The 9,313-nt window shown below is 32.4% G+C and overlaps 1 non-coding gene across 1 annotated transcript; it reads left to right on the forward strand.

Annotated features, from left to right (window-relative positions):
- The first annotated feature begins 5,945 nt into the window (after window positions 1–5,945).
- On the forward strand, window positions 5,946–6,017 carry TRNAE-UUC. The gene has a single exon. It is a non-coding gene; the product is annotated as a tRNA-Glu (tRNA).
- The last annotated feature ends 3,296 nt before the right edge of the window (window positions 6,018–9,313 follow it).

Raw genomic sequence — 9,313 nt, forward strand, 5'->3', positions numbered from 1 at the left:
AAAACAGAGTTAATAATAACCTGACAACAGAAAGATTAAGCACAATTTTTTTTTTTTTTTAACGGCAAATTTGGATCACTGACGGACCACTGGAGTATCATCGTGCCACCAGCAGAACCACCCGATCATATCCATCTCCACTAGGCATAATGCCTATACACCAATTCAGGAGGAAACCCAATAAATATGGGAAAACCCCCCTTGTGGGATTCGAACCCAAAACCTATTGGTCTTAAAGCCTTATCCCACCCCAAGATGCCACTAGGCTATAAAGCCATGGAATCAAATTATGGTAACTAAAAGATAGAATGTAAATGTGTGGATGTGCACATATCTTACCATCTTGTTTTAAATCACAATGATCTGAATTTTGGAATATAGTTTCTTCATCAACACTCTCGAAATAAGCACTCGCAACATGATTACAACATTTATATTTTTAAGCGCTTGAACACAACATGTTTGTCAAATAAACAGGTCTGATTGGGTTCGCCTAAATGCCTTTATTTTATAAATAATTAGCGTCAAAGTAAGATTACTTTGGGCGTCTTTCATCCCTTGGTTTCCAAAAACATGAGGCTATCCGGGTAGTTTAGGTCCCGAAGCCCAAGACGCAAGCTTGGGTTAACACGGATGACATGGTAAACTACACAAATAAAATAGTATAAAAAAGAAAGATGAAATATTAAAGAGAATTTTCATTAAGAAAGCAACTCACTCTATGATAATGATAATGATAAGGATAATGATAATGATAATGATAATGATAATAATAATCTACGTACACTCAATCAACCGCAAAACACAAGATTCAAAGTACAAAGCAAGTTGAAATGGGTTTTCAAGTGTTCTAGTAACAGGATTGCAAGTTCTCTAATGTGAGTTCCGTCTTGCAAAACACCATATAAACTCTCAAACCACAGAGCTATTTAGAAAAAGATCATTATTTGTACCAGAATCAAATAAGTTTAAATATCAAATTCATAAACAATAAAAACAATTAAAAAAGTATAGGAAATCGAGAAAATACTTATTAAATTAAAAAAAAATCAAATATGTCATGCAAATATTTTTTTGGAGTTAACCTATTTTTCTTGTATCAAAATCCTTAATAAAAAAAGATTATTGAAGATATTCTCACAAACCCTGAACTGCAGAACATCTGGCAGTGGCGGAACTAGCCCATTAAATCAGGGGTATCCTAAAAAAAATCACCGTGCAATCATACAATATTAAAAAATGACAATAAAGTAAAAAAATACCTAATAGATATGTTATCTTTTTTTTCATAGCTTGAAATCGTTTCGTTAGATCGTCGACCGCACAAACCATGACATTGTTCAAAAGTTTCGAGCTCATTCGATTGCGTAAATCCGTCTTGACAAGCTAAAATTTTGCATATTGCATAAACTATAAAAGTAAAATTCTGTATAAACTTTAAAATTCTGCATATAGTAGAAATGGTGTAATAGGAAGGGCTTGATTGGGGGCTTGGTTGATGATTATATAATAATTATTAAACTATTTCTTATACATTAACAAATATAATTAAATATTATTAGATGCACTTAAAATTAAAAAAAAAGTTTTATTAACATGATCAATAATTCAAAAAAATTAATCATTTTAACTACTTCAAATATTAATTACATTATTATGATTCAGATATTTTGAAAACCCAACAACCGTTTTACATTTTGTTAAAAAAACTATTATTTTAATAAGCATTTGTGCATTTCCACATAATTAGAAATTTTAAATTAAAAAATTGGAAAAAATCAAAGTTTACTTTGTTGTCAGTCCCATCACTCTACAATAAAGAATAGTTTTTCTCTAAAAAGCATCTTCTTCTTCGTAAAACATTTTATCACCTCTGCAATTTTTTTGGCCGGAAAACATAGATAACTTATACAAATTTTTTTTTCTCTCTTCTTCTCTGATAAGACATAGTCTTAGGGTATCGTTTTATTATTTTAGGGGTATCCTTTGTATAAGAACGAAAAAATATATATAAAAGATACACTACCAATACCGACTTGAGCCGTAGCCCGTGCTATGGCTAACAAAGCACTGAATCCGCCCCTGACATCTGGCATTTTTTTTAATTACAAATGTCTAAGAACTCATATCAATTTTAAATAAAAAATGAAACCAGCCACTTGACTTCACAAGTCAAACCATAAACGCCTCCATTCAAATAGAACGAATACAAATTAGAGATTAACAGGTCAAAGATTGTTATAATTTCAAGAAAACTAGCATTTCATTAACATTATACGAAACCCAAATCCTAATTCATCAAGAACCTGATAAAATTCATCAAACTGGATATCAAAAACCAAAAAACGAAACAGATATTAAACACTAAAACCATAAAGATCCAAGCAACACCCAGATGGAAATTAACACAAAAAAAAAACATGGGAACTTACTTGAAACGTAACAGATATCTTTGGTGGTTTTCTTGAAATTAATTAATTAATGTGCAGAAAAAGAAATCAGCCAATAATCGAACAGGGTTAGGTTTTAGTGTGCGATTGAAAGGGAAATAAATAAAAAAGAAACCGAAGAAGAATTTTGATGATTCTTGGCTGACTGAGTTCTGAGGGTTCAAGGATATAAAAGAGGCGGTGTATTCAATATGACCGTTACACTTGCGAAAATTTGTGTTGGTGTTTTTTCTTTTTTTTAAATTAAACTTCGTTAAAACACATCGACCCAAATTGGTAGCTCCACATCATTTCATCCAACCACCTCAACAATCTTCCCCTTCGGGCCCTTCCCTCTTTCAATTTTTTTATTTTATTTTATAAGTATTAGGGTTCAAATGAGAAAAAAAATTTTGTAAGAAGAAAAAAGAAGAAGTTTTAACCAATAAGAATGCTTCATTTTACTTTATTTAATATTTGCATTTAATTTTAATATAAGGGTATATTGGTAAGCTTACATAAATCATTAATTTGTATTCTTCCACTTTAATAATTAACTAAATTGAATTTGTAACTCCTTTTCAAAATATATATTTTTTTTCAAATTAAAAAAACAACTTAATTTAAAGTGTAGAATAAATTACTAGGTGTGTAGGATAAATTACGAGTTGTGTAGGATATATTTCGAGGTGTGTAGGATAAATTTTGACTGTGTAGGATAAAATTCTATAATGTGTAGGGTATATGTAGAAAAATTTTGATATGTGTAGGTTTTGTAGATTATATGTAGGATAATTAATGATTAGTTGACTAATTAATTAAAGAGAGAAAAATTAATTACATGAGTTATAAATGAAATAGTATTTTACTAATATGCCCTTTCTTCTTTTTTTTCTCACACTAAATTTCTTCTTAAATGAACCTTCCCCTAGATACTAAAAAGAGTTAAATGTCATTTTAATCCCTGATTTAGTTTATTTTGTCAGTTTAGTCTAAAAGTTTTATTTTTTGCATGTGGGTCCAAAAAGGTTTCATCATTGTCATTTTAGTCTATTGGGTTAACTTCGTTCATTTTTCTGTTAACGAGAAGGATAATTCGGTCATTTCATATGTAATTCTGTGAATAGAAGGACAATTCAACCATATAAAATTACTGAATTGTCTTTCTCATTAACATAAATAATAGACGAAGTTAACCCAGTGGATTAAAATGGCAACAGTGAAACCTTTTTGGACCCGCATGCGAAAAATGAAACATTTGGACTAAACTGACAAAATGGCCCAAACCACATGGGCTAAAATGGCATTTAACTCTACTAAAAAATATAAAAAGTTTTCATTAATTAAAATTAAAACTAAAAATTACATAATCTAGAATAAAAAATAGAGATAATTTAAAAAAATAACAAGACATAATTTATAAAAAAAACAACAACAATACACTTCCTCTTAGTCATTTCTTTGCAATCTTGTCATTCATTCTTGAGATCACCGCACGGTCTCGTTCTGGTAGGGTTTCGATGTCGGTTCTCATGATTCGGAACTCTTCAGCTTCTTGATTTTGTAGATCAAATTCGAGTCGCCTCTTATCCAACGCAAGCCTCTTCATTTCCCTTGCCGTAGTATCTTCATTTTTTTTTCTCTCTTTTTGTACCTCTCGGCTTGCACTTTCCTAAATTCGTTGAAGTTTTGTAGAAGTGCATCAAGTTTTGACACATCGCTCGAGCTCGTTCCCTTTGAACCTGAAGCCTTTGCAGCGGCTACTTTTTTTAGTGTGATCCCTTCCAATTGACCAATCTGATTTTTAGGAGTTGGAGCTTCATCTTTGAACTCAGGGTCATCGTTTATATTGATAGCACAACATGCATCAGAACCAGCCGCACTATAACTCCCCGACACACTCGTTTTAAATCTTTTAGCTTGTGATACCTCATTAGGCACCACTTACCACTTTTGACATTTTCTCAATATTTCATACGACCTCATGTAACTCCACGACCCATGTTTCTTGGTGTATCTTTTAATATTCGTGGCCAAAACACTTTCATCATTTGCACCACTTAGGTGATGGTTCCATGAATGTTGATATATATCCGCAAAGAAACCATTTTTTCTTTTCATTTCTCTACATCTAGAACTAACGGAATGGACTAATTGATATGAGGGCCCTTGCATCAATTGGAAAAATTCTTTACAAATTTTGTTCGAAAAACCATTTCTTTTTCTATTTGTGCTTATACATTAAAATTTTAATACTCTGTTTAAAAATAAAATACAAAATTATCGACCTTTAATCGGAGAGGTAGAAACGTTATCCCACGCTCGTGCAAGCGCTTCCAACTCGTCCGCGCTCCAATGAATGTTTTGCGCCTTTCCGCTTCCCTCTTCCTGTGCTTGTGTTTGCTTTCCTCCTTGTGCTTGTTTTTATCCCTTTTTGGCCTTCGTGGTTTGTGGTTGCGTTTCGAGTATAACATCATTATCTACACCTAAAAAACGAAATCGTGCTCGGGTTCAGTTTGATTCAACGGTTGGAGCGATGGCATTTGGCTTGGTTGTGATTGTATTTGCATTTGCATAGCAAGGTGGTGTTGTTGGTATTGCATTTGCCATTGGTTTTATGATTGACTAAAACCACCAAACGAATACGGATCCATCGGTGTCGTGGGGCTATACGAGTGGGGGTAGGGTCGAGGGAGTAGCGGGTATGTTTGGAAAGAATGGTCGGCCCAGATCCATTATATTTTTTGTATAGGTTAAAGATGGTTCAATAGAATGGTGCAAAGGATTGATAATGGGTGTGATATTTAAATGGAGAAAAGGTGTTTAAAAAACAAAATATTTTTTTTTAATTCTTTACGGTCGAAAATTTGCAACGTTCGAAAAAGAGGCTCGGGAGATCGGGGATCATTGTATTGATAGCTTTACGTGGGTAAAAGATAGGGCAAAATTAGTATCCATACTCCTTAGAGTGGGTTAGTTGGTGTAAATTTGAATTTTGAGTCTCACATGATCATTGTATTGATAGCTTGTGAGTTTCTAGCTTCTTACCGGTTCTGTTTTTTCGAATGAAATGTCTTTAGTCGCTAAAAAAGTACTTTGAATTTGTACTTGTATATTTATAATCCAGCCTCGTTTTCTTGTTTTTAAACCCATGTCACATCTATTTAAACAACTAACCTGTCTTGCAATACATTAATTTTTTTTTCTTAGGTTCAGTTTTCTCCCATCGAGACCGAACCCGATATCCTATCAAAAGACAAACTAAGAACCGACAACAAGCATGTGTTTTGTTCAGTGTCCGGTTTAATTCGCCAGTTTGGGTAAGATACAAAATTTCTCACCTCTAACAATAACACTTCATTTTTTTATATTTAGTTTGTCATTTTCATTTGGACATCGCTCTATCAATTTTTGAGAGATTTGGAGAGTAGTGCATAAATGCTTGTGCTATTTTGCTTTTTAATATGGTACTACTACTAATATATTTAACTAATAAATTGGAAACAAACACAAGCATCCATTGTCGTCCAGCGGTTAGGATATCTGACTTTCACCCAGGAGACCCGGGTTCGATTCCCGGCAATGGAACCTTTTTTGTTTTTGTTGCCTTTTCAGAATGCACTAATGGTTTTTTTTTTTTTTTTTTTTTATCTTTTAGGACTTTTCATTTTTCCTTAAAGATATTTTCAATGTTTTATATATCCTCAAAAATACCTTTCATACGCACCAGTTTGTTTTTATGGAAAATCAATCAAATAAAAGGATTTTAAGTAAAAATGTATTTTGCAGGGGATGGAAATTACAGACTTAACCCTGAATCTAGTGTGTTAGAAATGAAAGAGCATTTGATGTGTGCTGTACAGTATGTTTAAGAAAGAAAAAGGGCAAATTTGTAAAAGTATTGTGTGGCTGTTAGATGAGTTTTTCTTATTTTTTTAGTGTCAAGAAGAAAGGATAGTATAATCATTGCATTTATATAATAATAATAACTAGATGTTTCCCCGCCCGCGTTGCGGGGCACTAAGCCGAATATTTATCTCTCATAACATGTACGTCTGTGTTTCGGTTACTTGTACATACTACTCATAACACGATCTCAAAATAATTAAATTGAGTCAAACAATTAAATTAAAACACTATCATACTTTTGTTTAAGAAAAACAATAATTTTAAACTGGGGGCAAATTTGTAAATTTTCAAGATACATGAGCGTGTGCCAGGCAGCCGCCTGACACAAATAAAAACTACACCGAGTCAAACAATTAAAACAAAACACTACTATAGATTTGTAAAAAAAACTAAAACAATGGCATGACTGTAATTTTACACTGGGGGCAAAATCGTAATTTGACTGAGAAAGCAAAGAAAAACGATGGCAAAAATGTAAATTTAGATTGAGGGCAAAATTGTAATTTGGCTGGGTGGGGAAAAAACAAAACTAATGACAAAACTCTAAATTTAAACGGGTCAAAATCGTAATTTTTAATTAGGGGCAAAAGCATAATTTTATTTTGAACTTCGAGTAAAAACGTAATTTTGAACTGATGGCAAAATCATAATTTTAAAACGGAGATAAAATCGTAAATTGGTTGGGCCAATGGGTGATTTCCAGACAGCACTATTCCCCCCATCTTGTGTCTATAGTTATACACTGGGGGCAAAATCGTAATTTTACTGGGAAAGCAAACAAAAACGAAGAAAAAAATTTAAATTTAAATTGAGGGCAAAATCGAATTTAGCTGGGACGAACAAAACAAAAATAATGGCAAAACTGTAAATTTAAACGGAGCAAAATCTTAATTTTGAACCGAGGGCAAAATTGTAATTTTAAACTCGGGCAAAAGCATAATTTTATTTTAAACTGGAGGTAAAATCGTAATTTTAAACTGATGAAAAATCATAAATTTAAAGCGGGGAATTTTACTGGGAAAACAAACTAAAACGAAGACAAAATGTAATTTAAATTGAGGGCAAAATCGTAATTTAGCTGGGAGGAACAAAACAAAAATAATGGCGAAACTGTAAATTTAAATGTGGCAAAATCGTAATTTTGAACCGATGGAAAAATTGTAATTTTTAACTGGGGCAAAAGCATATTTTGATTTTGAACCGGAGGTAAAACCGTAATTTTAAACTGATGAAAAAATCACAAATTTAAAGCAGGGACAAAACCATAATTTGATTTGACCCAAAGCAGGTGAAGTACTGTTAGAGTTAATAATAATAATAATGATTTAAGTATGTATAAAATCATTAATGTATAAAATAATCATAGAAATCAATTAAATAATCAAAAGTATAAATAACATTATAAAAAATTGAGTACTGTTCATGTCCAGTTTGGTTTAATATGTATAATGATTTAAGTATGTATAAAATAATCATAGAAATCAATTAAATAATCAAAAGTATAAATAACATTATAAAAAATTGAGTACTGTTCATGTCCAGTTTGGTTTAATATGTATAATAAGTAGCGGGCTTCGCATGCATGCAGTGTAAGCTTTTGATCATTATCGGTCTGGTTCATTGCACTACTAGTATGATACAACACTTGGCATAGCAAGCGACATGTGTTTTAAATTAACTGAAAACCATAAAAACGAATACATGTACCGATAACGGTATTGTTTGGTCGGTTTGTTAGGGTGACGGTATCATACAAAAAATATTGTATTGCAAATATAATTGTGTTCAACAGGGCCGTCTCCGAGAATGATAAAAAAAATTTGGGCCCCGGGCGAAACAAAAAAATTGGTATAATATAAACTCATCAAATATATATCAAGAAACCACAATATGGCATGACCTCAATATTATAACCCAAAACATTAACCATATAATCATCTTGTTAACAAGATCGAATAGTCAATTAATTAAGTGAATTGATAGTTCAAAACAGTTTAGGAAATAAAAAATGCATGAGATTAACTGAAAATTGTTTAAGAAATAAAAATGTAAAGGAAGGATTTAGAACTCATGACCTTGGTTTTCAAATTTGAGTATCTTAACCATTGAACTAGCTTCATTTTTGGTTATTGAAGTTATTTATTAAACATTTAAGCTAACAGTGTTCATTTAAAAATCTTAACCCTAAATTTTCGTTGGGCCCTATAAACCTTTTGGGCCTTGGCGTCTGCCCGGGCTGCCCAGCCCACAAAGCCGGGCCTGGTGTTCAATGAATGTTATACCGCCATATTGAGAAACCTATAAAACCAATACGGTACCGGTGTTGTCCAGTCGGTTTTATTAGCAGGGGCGGACCCACCTTTAATGGGCCGGGGTCTCCAGACCCCAATCTTATTTTTAAAAAGCAGTAGACACGTTATACAACTTTTTTGAAGAACCCATAAAATTATTTCAAGAGACCCTATAATGTTAAACTCAAACCTATTGGAGTGGCAAATCCCTTCCCTTTTAAAACAAAGATTACAGGTTCTAGACCCTTCTCCTTTTTTGTTAAATTTAAAATAATCAATAAGCCATACCATGTTTTACTGTATATTATTTGCAGAGGCGCCACTAAAACCTCTGTTCTTCAATACCATAATTTGGACAAAACTATAATTAGAGCAAAAGCAAAACAACCTGCTTCTAATAAATTGGACTATAACTGTTACGTGCTATGAACTAGTTGGTCGCCCCGACCTCAACCGATCCGAAAATTCTAACATTTGGTTATGAAAAATCTGAACACTGAAAAATGGGACCCATTGAAAAAAATCCTAGGTCGGCCACTGTTTGTTACGGTGCCGGTATCATATAAAAAAATAATGTATTGCAAATATAATTTTGTGTTCAACGAATATTATACCGTCACGTCGAGAAAACTATAAAACCAATACGGTACCGGTACCGATGTTTCAATTTGTGACGATAAAAAA

Source organism: Helianthus annuus, chromosome 16 (assembly GCF_002127325.2).
Source record: "Helianthus annuus cultivar XRQ/B chromosome 16, HanXRQr2.0-SUNRISE, whole genome shotgun sequence".
Lineage (NCBI taxonomy): Eukaryota > Viridiplantae > Streptophyta > Magnoliopsida > Asterales > Asteraceae > Helianthus > Helianthus annuus.